Here is an 11,296-nt window from a genome sequence, read left to right on the forward strand (position 1 = left end):
TGGGTACTTGTGGCTGCCCAGACAACAGCAGCTGCCAAGTGTTCTTTTCATCTGTGCTTGAAAGTTACAAGCCTTCCCTTTCCGATGTGGACCTCACAATGTGTCTGTGTCAACTTGAGGCTAGACTCTATGGATGGGTAGATGTAAAGAGCACTCAGAATCTCTAGCTGGTGCAGAACATAGTGCCCACTTACTAAGTGGCATCTTATGCAGGAGGTGCATTTACAACTGTGCTCCATTATTTGTACAGGCTTCCAAAGGGTTTCCAAGTAAAGCTTAAGGTTTGACTTGTAAAGCTCTAACTGGTTTAAGTTCTGGCTTCTTTAGGAACTGGTCTGCTCCTCTTTAAATAAATGATGCCGTAGCGATCAGATGAAGTGCTTGAGCGAACAGTCCCCTCTTTTTCAATTGAAGAGAATACTTTGCCATCATTAAGCCCAATGAAGAGTCTTTGGCTCTGGGACTTGCTCCTTCATTCAACAGAAGCCAATTTACAGACCTTCTGGGTATGCCACAAGGTGTTCACCCAGACCTTTCCTGGAGGGGCGGGCTCAACTGAGTGTGAGTGGATCTAGGAAAGGGACTTTCCTTCTAGGACAGGAAATCTTTTGTAGACATTAGTCCATCATTGGATGTTTTTCTAAAAGAGTACAAATGATGGTGTATTTCAATTTAAACAATATGAATAGACAAACTTAAAATAAAATACCACTGTGGAACCCTGGTATCTGGCATTCTTCCTGATGAGCTTTTATCAGCAGCTGTACTCAGACCTCACACACTGTGGACTTACCCTGCAATGCAGTGTCCCCTCTGATTTTGGAGAAATCCCCCCAGACCACAAGATCTGCAGACACTGGAGTTACCAGATTTACACCAAAGTCACCATTGTTACCAATTTGCACCTACCTCACTGAGAATAGATTTTTCACAATTATTTTGAGTTCTCTTTCTACAGTAGGTAGGCAAAGTATTCATAATAAAAACACAAAACTAATGCAACCTTATAGATGGGGTGAGGGTTACAAATAAATACAGGGTCTCCCTTTGAATGAAAATGGGTTCCTATTAAAACAAGGAGAAAATCGTGTTTCTGCATTTTTGTTTTCAATTTAAATGAGCCATTTCATAGGAATTTTGCATAAAATGAAATTTAAAGGTACAAATTAATGCAAAAAATCTTGTGACATACTCATTAACATGAACATTTTGACATTCACATAGCTCAGGTATGAGCCTTCTTACATCAGAGAAGTAGCACAGATGCTCGCAACCTTTCTAGCTTTGGCACTAACATCTGGAGCATCTGAATTAAGGCTCATAATGATTAATAAAACATGGTTAACCAAAAATCCTGAGGGATTTAAACTTCTTTGGTCAGACTGTGACACACTTCTCCCATGCAATTTATACTAACTCTAAAAAGTAAATTAAAATAAATTAAAAAATTATGTCTGAAACTTTGTTAACAGAACAAGCCTGTCAACTAAGACAATACAGTAGAGCCTCAGAGTTACGAACACTAGTTACAAACTGAACAGTCAACCACACACCTCATTTGGTACTAGAAGTACGCCATCAGGCAGCAGCAAAGGCAAAAACAAAGGCAAATACAGCACAGTACTGTGTTAAATGAAAACTACTTTAAAAAAGGGAACGTTTAAAAAAAAAGATTTGACAAGGTAAGGAAACTGTTTTTGTGCTTGTTTCATTTAAATTAAGATGGTTTAAAAACTGCAATTTTGTTCTGCATAGTAAAGTTTCAAAGCTATGTTTGGTCAGTGTTAAATAGTAAACTTTTGAAAAAACAACCATAATGTTTTGCTCAGAGTTACAACCATTTCAGAACCATTATGAACAACCTCCATTCCTGCGGTGTTCATAACTCTGAGATACTACTGTATATAGCGCTCTTTGGCTATTACTGGTTCTTCAAACACATAGAAAAGCAGCTATCATTTTACTTGAATAAAGACAGTTCTTAAAGATTTAGGTGATCTATATTCAAGACTCATATATTGCAAGCAGTATCATCACCACCCGCTATAATTAATGGATTAAACTCACATTTTATTATCACAGCAGTGAAATAGTCAGCTTCAAGAAACTTTCATAAATTTTAATGGTGATTTTCTAGCTAAGGCAGCACTGAAAGGATAATGCTTCATCCAAATATTGTAACTTGCCACAACTGACACAATGCACTGTAAAAAATAAAGTTAGAGATTTGTTACATCTGAAACTGGTTAAAGCTGTCTACAGTGAAAATGAATGTGTGTGACATTTTACAAACATTTTTACCCTGCAAAAGTTTGAGACGTTTTCTCACACAATGCACAAATCTGTGGAACTCACTGTTACAGGAGTCCAGGGAGGTCAAGAGCTTTACAGGATTCAGGGTTTGGCATTTATGTGGATAAAAAAAGACTATCCAGAGGTATAATAATAAGGGTTAAAAATACCCAAAGAGTTCTAGAAGGGATATAAGCCCTCATGCTGCAGGGCATAAGCCAACTGGGTAACTGAAGGGGTTAGGAAGAAAATTTCTTTACGGTCAGGTTATCCCATAACTGCAAGGTTTCTTGAACTTTCTTCTGAAGATCATGGTGCTGCCGACTGAGAGAGACAAAATACTCCCAAATCTACCAGATGTTACAATAAAAATTGACAGATAAGATAACCTCTCTGTTGTCCTGAACGTTTCCATCATAATGAAGAAACCAAGCAGAAAATGACACCAGCAGCTCTGGGTCATTGTAAATGGAAACATGTAGGATGCAAAATGGGATGAGATTAATATAAAGCTAGATTTTTCCCCAATTTTCCATTTCTGTTGCATCTGTGGGAACCCAGTTACGTGCAATAACATGTGGTCTCAATCTGGTTTCCCCTGGTGAAAAAAGCTTTGGCTTGAGTACAGATAAAGCTATAACAGTGTATTTAAAAATACACAGAACAAGCTACCTCACAGAGGAACACTGGAAAACGGGTAATGTTGAAGAGGTTGTTTCCTCCTGGATATCAGAATACAAAATTGACAGGGAGCAAATATGTTTTTGCTGTTTCTGTTTTTATTTGGCCAAATACTAAACGTACAGCCGTGCTAGAGATGCCGAATACTAGTGTAGTTCTATACGTACTGTATCTCAGTCACAAATGCCACATCGGGGCTTGAAGTGCTAGCACTGCTAATGAGACGATGAGCTGTCAATCAGGCAGCCACAGGGCAGAGAGATGACCTGTCAGAGTCTACCCTCACTTGAAACTGGGCGGTTTCAAAGTGAGGATTTCGCCCCACCCCAAAATCCTAGGGTAGGTCTCCCCTTCGGCTGCCACCACCCGGTCAATTCCGTGGGCCGGGACACCCCTGTTTCCCCCCTTGGGAACACAGATCAATTCACAGAGGAGGAACCTCCCCCCTCTTCCCTCTCTCCCCTGCTCCGGAGACAGAGATGCCTGGATTCAAACGCCTTGAATCTCTACACACAGGGAAGCAGCCCACTTCCCCCTCCCCTTCCCCTGAATTTCCCCAAGGGAAGGAATTAACCAAGTCCAAAGAAAAGAAAAGAATTTATTAAGAGAACAAAAGAAAATACAGAATCTCTATGAATCCAAGCTGGGCACTCATAGGGTATAACCTTGCTAAGTTCTGGAGAGAATCCTCTCTCTTTCTCAGTACAACCAGTACAAGCAGAATTAAGAATAATCAATAACAAACACACAGAATTGCAAACATAGGATTATTAGATAAGGACACAAAGTATCTTTCTAATACTCACTATCTTGACTAGAAGAAATTAGCTCAGAAAGGTGGAACTTGTAGGGACTTGATTAACTCGTCTGGTCTCTTGAACTCCAAACGGCCAAAGACAAAGACCCCCCCCAAACAGAGGGAAAAGTTCCCTCCTAGGAGTTTCAAATTCTCTTCCCTGATTGGTCCTCAGGTCAGATGCCCACCAGGTACTATGCTTTAACCCTTTACTAACTATTCATGACACGCCCCCCAAATCGTCACAGTGGGATCCACTGGCGGCGATTTCCTCCTAGAACTGTAAAACAACCAGAGTAATAAAACACATGCACTATTACATCGACTAGTAAGCATGAAAACATATTAAGAACAGTTTTTAGCCACTTGATTCTGGGAAACTTTCACGAGAGAGTGCATCAGCAACTTTGTTGGAAGCTCCTGAAATGTGTTGAATGTCAAAGTCAAAGTCTTGGAGAGCTAAGCTCCAGCGAAGAAGTTTCTTGTTGTTTCCCTTGTTGGTGTGAAGCCACTTTAGCGCAGCATGGTCAGTTTGTAGCTGGAACTGCCGGCCCCAAACGTATGGGCGTAGCTTTTCCAAGGCATACACAATGGCGTAACATTCTTTTTCACTGATGGACCAGTGGCTTTCCCTCTCAGACAGTTTCTTGCTGAGAAACACGACAGGATGGAAGTTGTGATCCGGTCCTTCCTGCATTAGTACCGCTCCTACCCCACGTTCAGATGCATCGGTGGTAACTAGGAAGGGTTTGTCAAAGTCTGAGGCCCTTAATACAGGGTCCGACATGAGCATCGCCTTAAGCTGGGTAAAGGCTTTCTGACACTCATCAGTCCACTTAACTGCATTTGGCTGGGTTTTCCTGGTCAGATCAGTTAGTGGGGCAGCGATCTGGCTGTAGTGTGGTACAAATCGCCTGTAATATCCGGCCAAACCTAAGAAGGATTGGACCTGTTTCTTTGACCGTGGGACAGGCCACTGTTGGATAGCCTCCACCTTGGCCTGTAGGGGGTTGATGGTTCCTTGACCCACCTGGTGTCCTAGGTAAGTCACTCTGTTTTGGCCTATTTGACACTTTTTGGCCTTAACAGTTAGTCCTGCCTGCCTGATGCGCTCTAAAACCATTTTCAAATGTTCTAGGTGTTCGGGCCATGAATCAGAAAAAATGGCCACATCATCTAGGTATGCAACTGCACAGTCTCCCAATCCCGCTAGTAGACCATCCACCAGCCTTTGGAAGGTGGCAGGTGCATTCCACAGTCCGAACGGAAGCACAGTAAACTCATACACCCCTGCATGGGTGATGAAGGCAGATTTTTCCCTGGCGGGTTCATCTAGTGGTACCTGCCAGTATCCCTTGGTTAAATCAATGGTAGAGATGAACTGGGCACGTCCCAACTTTTCCAATAGCTCATCAGTGCGTGGCATTGGATAGTTGTCTGGACGAGTTACAGCATTTAGCTTACGGTAGTCCACACAAAAGCGTATTTCCCCATCTGGTTTGGGAACTAGAACCACTGGAGATGCCCATGCACTGGTAGAAGGGCGGATGATATCTCCAACATGTTGTCAATCTCCTGTTTAATAGCAACTTTGGCATGAGGTGACCCGGTAGGGTGGTGTTCTAATCGGGTGAGCATTACCTGTGTCAATGGAGTGACAGGTTTGCTCAGTCCGTCCTGGTTTGGCTGAGAACAAGGGGTCGAAGTCAGTGCACAGTCCCTTGATCTGTTGCCGCTGTAGACGTTGTAGGGTTGTGGAGAGGGTCACCTCTTCCACACCACCATTTCTTTTACCTTCGTAGTAGACACCTTCAGGCCACTCGGTGTCATCTCCTTCCTGAACTGTAAAGTGACAGACCTGTAATTCTCTGGGATAAAAGGGCTTTAGCGAGTTAACATGAAACACTTTAGGCTTTAAAGAGGAATCAGGGACTGTTATGAGGTAGTTAACAGCTCCCAGGCGCTCCTGGACCATGTATGGTCCTTCCCAGGACGCTTCCATCTTATGGGCCTGTTGCGCCTTCAAGACCATGACCTGGTCTCCTACCTTGAAGGACCGCTCCTTGGCATGTCGATCATACCAGACCTTTTGCTCGTTTGATTGGTCCGCGACGGTAGGGTTTAGTGTCGGTGTGTACCCTGTTGGATTCGCTCCCCTTGGCAGTAGCTGTCGTGTTGTCGATGCCATCCATCTGGCTCCAATCTCTCCTGCCTCAGTGAGAGTTTTTGGTTTACCATCTTGGATGTAGCGTCTAATGTTCTCAGGAACACCATCCAAGAACTGCTCCATCATCATCAGGAGGGTTAGCTCGTCCATGGTTTGAACATTGGCTCCTGCTAACCAGGAAGAAAAATGCTTTTCAATGTAGGAGGCGTGTTTTGGAAATGACTCCTCTGGTGTCCATTTCTGGTTTCTGAAACGCTGACGGGCGTGATCAGGGGTGATGCCCATTCTGAGTCTGGCCTTGGTTAGAAATAGTTGAAAGTCGTTCATTTGGCCCTTAGGCATTTCAGCTGCCACCAGGGCTAATTGTCCGCAGAGCTGTGGCCTCAGCTCTACCATGTATTCTGTTTCAGGAAGACGGTATCCCAGACAGGCCCTTTCAAAGTTTTCTAAGAAGGCCTCAACATCTTCACCTGCCCTGTAGGCGGGAAATTTTCTCCGAGAAGGTTGATCATTAGGTTGAAGAGGGGTTGGATTGGGTGGAGTTTGCTGTTTAGTTTTTTCCAATTCCAGAGCCTGTCTCTGGATTTCCAGTTCTTTGTCTTTTAACTCTAATTGTCTTCTGTGCTCAGCCTCTTTGGCTTTTTCTGTCATTTCCATCTCCTTGAATTTTAATTGTAATTCCTGTTCTTGTAATAGCAGTTCTTTTTGTCTTGTTTCCAGTTTAGATGCGGCCTTGGCACTCATTGTGTCTGTGTCCTGGTGCTGGCCACACCCCTCTGCAGTCAGGGTATGTGCTGTTTTGCTTGCTTCAGCTGCTTGGGTTACAGTCCTAACCCTGCCTCACTAACTAAACAAAGAGAAATCAATCCTTTGTATAGCAAATTGTGGTTTGTGTAATGTTACTGGTTTGTACTGAGAAAGAGGGAAAGAGTAAAAAAAATTCTCTGTCTCCCTCTGCTCTGAGTCTCAGCAGCCCAGCTGTAAGGCTGCTGCTAACAATACCCCTGAGAAAAATCTGGTCTATTTCCTCAGGGATCTGTGTTCTCCTGCCTCCTGATTCTTTCAAAAGACACAGGGAGAAAAAAAAACCTGGCTGGAGGGTTATCTCCCCCACTCCCCCAAACCTGTTTTCCCTGTTGGATGGGAATGTACTTTGGCGAGCACTTCCCCCCACCTCAGGAATCCTGAGTGGTACCTCGTATCACAATGGACGCAAGTACCGCTCCACAGGAGGGCTTTGTAACAGAAAGCCCTGCAAAAAACTGAAAATACTTCTAACCCTGAAACTGCCTCAGAGTGCCTCTGGTAGAAAAGCCTTGCCTCTCTCTCTGGGTCCGAAACACCACTGCCACCATGTCAGAGTCTACCCTCACTTGAAACTGGGCGGTTTCAAAGTGAGGACCCGCATGTCTTCCCCCCACCCCAAAATCCTAGGGTAGGTCTCCCCTTCGGCTGCCACCACCCGGTCAATTCCGTGGGCCGGGACACCCCTGTTTCCCCCCTTGGGAACACAGATCAATTCACAGAGGAGGAACCTCCCCCCTCTTCCCTCTCTCCCCTGCTCCGGAGACAGAGATGCCTGGATTCAAACGCCTTGAATCTCTACACACAGGGAAGCAGCCCACTTCCCCCTCCCCTTCCCCTGAATTTCCCCAAGGGAAGGAATTAACCAAGTCCAAAGAAAAGAAAAGAATTTATTAAGAGAACAAAAGAAAATACAGAATCTCTATGAATCCAAGCTGGGCACTCATAGGGTATAACCTTGCTAAGTTCTGGAGAGAATCCTCTCTCTTTCTCAGTACAACCAGTACAAGCAGAATTAAGAATAATCAATAACAAACACACAGAATTGCAAACATAGGATTATTAGATAAGGACACAAAGTATCTTTCTAATACTCACTATCTTGACTAGAAGAAATTAGCTCAGAAAGGTGGAACTTGTAGGGACTTGATTAACTCGTCTGGTCTCTTGAACTCCAAACGGCCAAAGACAAAGACCCCCCCCCAAACAGAGGGAAAAGTTCCCTCCTAGGAGTTTCAAATTCTCTTCCCTGATTGGTCCTCAGGTCAGATGCCCACCAGGTACTATGCTTTAACCCTTTACTAACTATTCATGACATGACCACACTGTGTACATCTTGCACTTAATGTTTTTTAAAAATCTCAGCTTCCAGCACATTTTTATTGTTGAATGATTAATCTCTGGAAACAGAGGCACCAAGACATCATCATAATGCAATGTTTGTTAATCCCTTGAGTGCTGCACTCAAAGCTATACTGTGTTTTCCCCCCGCCTCTTTTCTTTGAAAGGAATCACAGAGGCAGCAGAACGTTCATTGTTCATTCAGAGACTATAGATGCCCTATGTCCTGTATACACCTGGATGCAAACCTTCCTGACATTGCAGACTACCACGCCAGAACCTCAGATGAGTAAGACACAGTTCCATTAAAGAAGGAAAGAAAACAACTTCTAATTCTTCCGTGTAGAGATGGCCAAAATCAGAACCCTGGATCCAAATCCCTAAATTTGGGTGAAGCTCTAATCTGGATGGCCCCTCTATCTATAATGGGTCAAATCAGACCTCTGGATCCAACTTCCCACCTGCAGCTTGCAGGAAATTCAGGTCCAGATCCACATCCCAGCCTTATAAGCTTCGGCACAGCTATAATTTGATATATAAAATGCATAGATGTGGGTCTAGCAACTCCTAACAGTGCTCCACCTCCCAGCTTAAACAGAAAATTTCCCCTCATCATTTAAACAGGGTAAACAAGTTCAATGTTGTTAAACGATGATGCCACCACAGGAAGCAGCTGAGTTTCGCTAGTGATGTGACCACAGGGTGGGGCTGGGGAAGGTGTGTGTATAACATGGTTTCTCAGGTACATCCAAAACAGCTGAGGCAGGCTCTGTTTGCAGTGCACATTCTTTCTCTCGCTCTGATTCTTTACTCTGTGGTATTTAGCATGAGAATCAGAGAATGAAAAGACATGTAGCAACAACTAATGAACTGCAAAACACAACGTGACAAGTGGGAGAAAGGGGAAAAGAGGCTGAGTTTGCAGACTAGAATGCTATTCTAAAAGGGTACCTGCCATCTCAGCTTTTCTTATTCTTACCACTGTGAAATAGATCTGACTGTATGAGTGAAAGTGACTGGTGCATTCCATCCCAAGGGAATCAAGGTCAGTTTTACAAACAGGAAGGAACACTGATCCAGAACCTCACTAACTGGCAGCTCTGCTCTCTGTATGACAAAGCAGCAGTGGCGATGCAGCAAAATGGATGCTTGGTACAAGAAAACATTCAAGATGTGCCCAACAGTAAGTACGATGAGATGAAATCTGAAGGTTTCATCCTGCAGTCCATGTGCGGGCAAAACTGTCACTGAAGTCAGCTAACATTTAGCTTTGAAAAGAATCCATGGGATTTACTGATGGTGCTGCTATAAGGACAAAAATCAGTGAGAGTGTAGACATTCATGCATTTTCAAGCTATTTACTGATAACCGAAATAATCGGTTTCTTGTGGGTACTCAAACACCCTTCCATCTGCTGAAAATTTTGAATCAGATACTCCATCCAAATTGGATCAGACTCTTGTCACATTGGGCACAAAAAAAGGAATAAAACCAACCATACTACCTTAGCAAAATTGTCCCTGGCAAACCCATAAACCGTCTTCTATTCATGACGTTTGAGGTGCTATGTTCCAGTAAATTAGACTGTGTGTAATGACCCAGAGGGTTTTTTAAAAGTAATTTTTGATCTCTTTCAGAGCTCGTCACTCCTTGATTTCTAGAGATAAGATAAGCATTTCAGATTATCAATACTTTACTGAATACCAGAGCATCAGGAGGGCAATGATACATGGGACAAAGAGTGAAATAATATTGTAAGTATTTAAAAAAAGAGTAGGGGAAGCACTTACCAGATTTTAAAAACACCAGTTTGGGATATTTTATGAATTTATCAGTATATGCTATGGAAAGTCTTAGCTATAGTTCTACCTTCCAACCTCTGGGACTTACCTATCTGTCCTTCCTATAGTTTATTTCCTGGTATACCCCAGTATCTCATTGATTGTAGTCCAGGTTTTATAGTAACCCATTGGTTTTAGTCCAGGTGTTACAGAATTCCATTATTTCAAAAATGTCCATTATGCCAAGATCCTCTTTTGTTGCCAAGCAATCTAGTTAATCTGTTTTTGGTTTTAAGTTTCTTACATCAGTACATAGACATATAGGGTCTGATTTATACAGATTGCTCTGGCACTACAAAAAGTGGCGTAAGAGTGTCTTGTGCTGTGTTGTTGTTCTTAAGGTTCATCAGCCTTAAGAACAACACATAGTATAATGAGATCCTTCTATAATCTTCAGCCTGGCACACTCTGTTCTGCCCCCTACTGTCTAGAAGTCCAACTTTCAAAATGGAGGATGACATCTGGTTTCCGCAGCCCCACCCACAACCTTATAATAGCAGGTGCTCCACATACACGTTAGTGTAAGTGAGAACCAAACCCTTTACTTTTTGACCCATGATTATTTTTATTTACCTCTTTTGTCTGATACCCCTTTACTTTTAATGTAATTCTCTTGCTTTCCACTGAAAATTAAGTATTATTCATATAAAGATAAATAAGATGTTTTGTAGGGATGGTCCCATATATCCTCTCTTTACTGATTCACGTAATATTATGACTTGAACAGTCAGCTATAAAAAGGTATTTTATTCCAAGATAGACTATAGTTATATCGCTGCGCTGGTTGGTAGGGTTTCCATAACATAGTAGAAGTGTCTGAAAGTTAATTCCCAATGTTGTTTGTCTCAGACCTGTAATATATATTTAATAATCTAAAGTATACATTATCAATGGAGAGCATATATGTGTGAATTTTTGTAATTGCGAAAACGGCAACACTCTTCCAAGATCTCACTTCTGTGGCTTGTATCACTTTGAAAGGACTTGTTATAAGACAAGGCTCCTATGTTTCATCAAGGAGCATCGGATATGAAACAGCATGAAGGTATTTAAGAAGCCAACTCAAAGAGTTCCTCCTACACAAGCTTTCAGGTGTTGAGCAGTCTAGGCAAACAACACACGTTACAACAAAGCTTAAACTTGTTCATAATAATTTGAAAAACGATATTAGCTGCCTATTTAATTTAAAAAACAGCAAAAAATATCCACCTCCCTTTCCATTTCTTATAAGGACTCTTGAAGTTTAAATCTCCTCAGTGTGGTAGATATGCTTGCTTTGATCTGCTTAGCTCTTGGAAGTCCAGGGGCTCCGGGCTGCTGGCCTCGTGCCGGGGTCCCTAGGGACAGCTCTGTCCGCCATTAGGGAATTTTTTC

This window comes from Mauremys mutica, chromosome 10 (assembly GCF_020497125.1).
Source record: "Mauremys mutica isolate MM-2020 ecotype Southern chromosome 10, ASM2049712v1, whole genome shotgun sequence".
Lineage (NCBI taxonomy): Eukaryota > Metazoa > Chordata > Testudines > Geoemydidae > Mauremys > Mauremys mutica.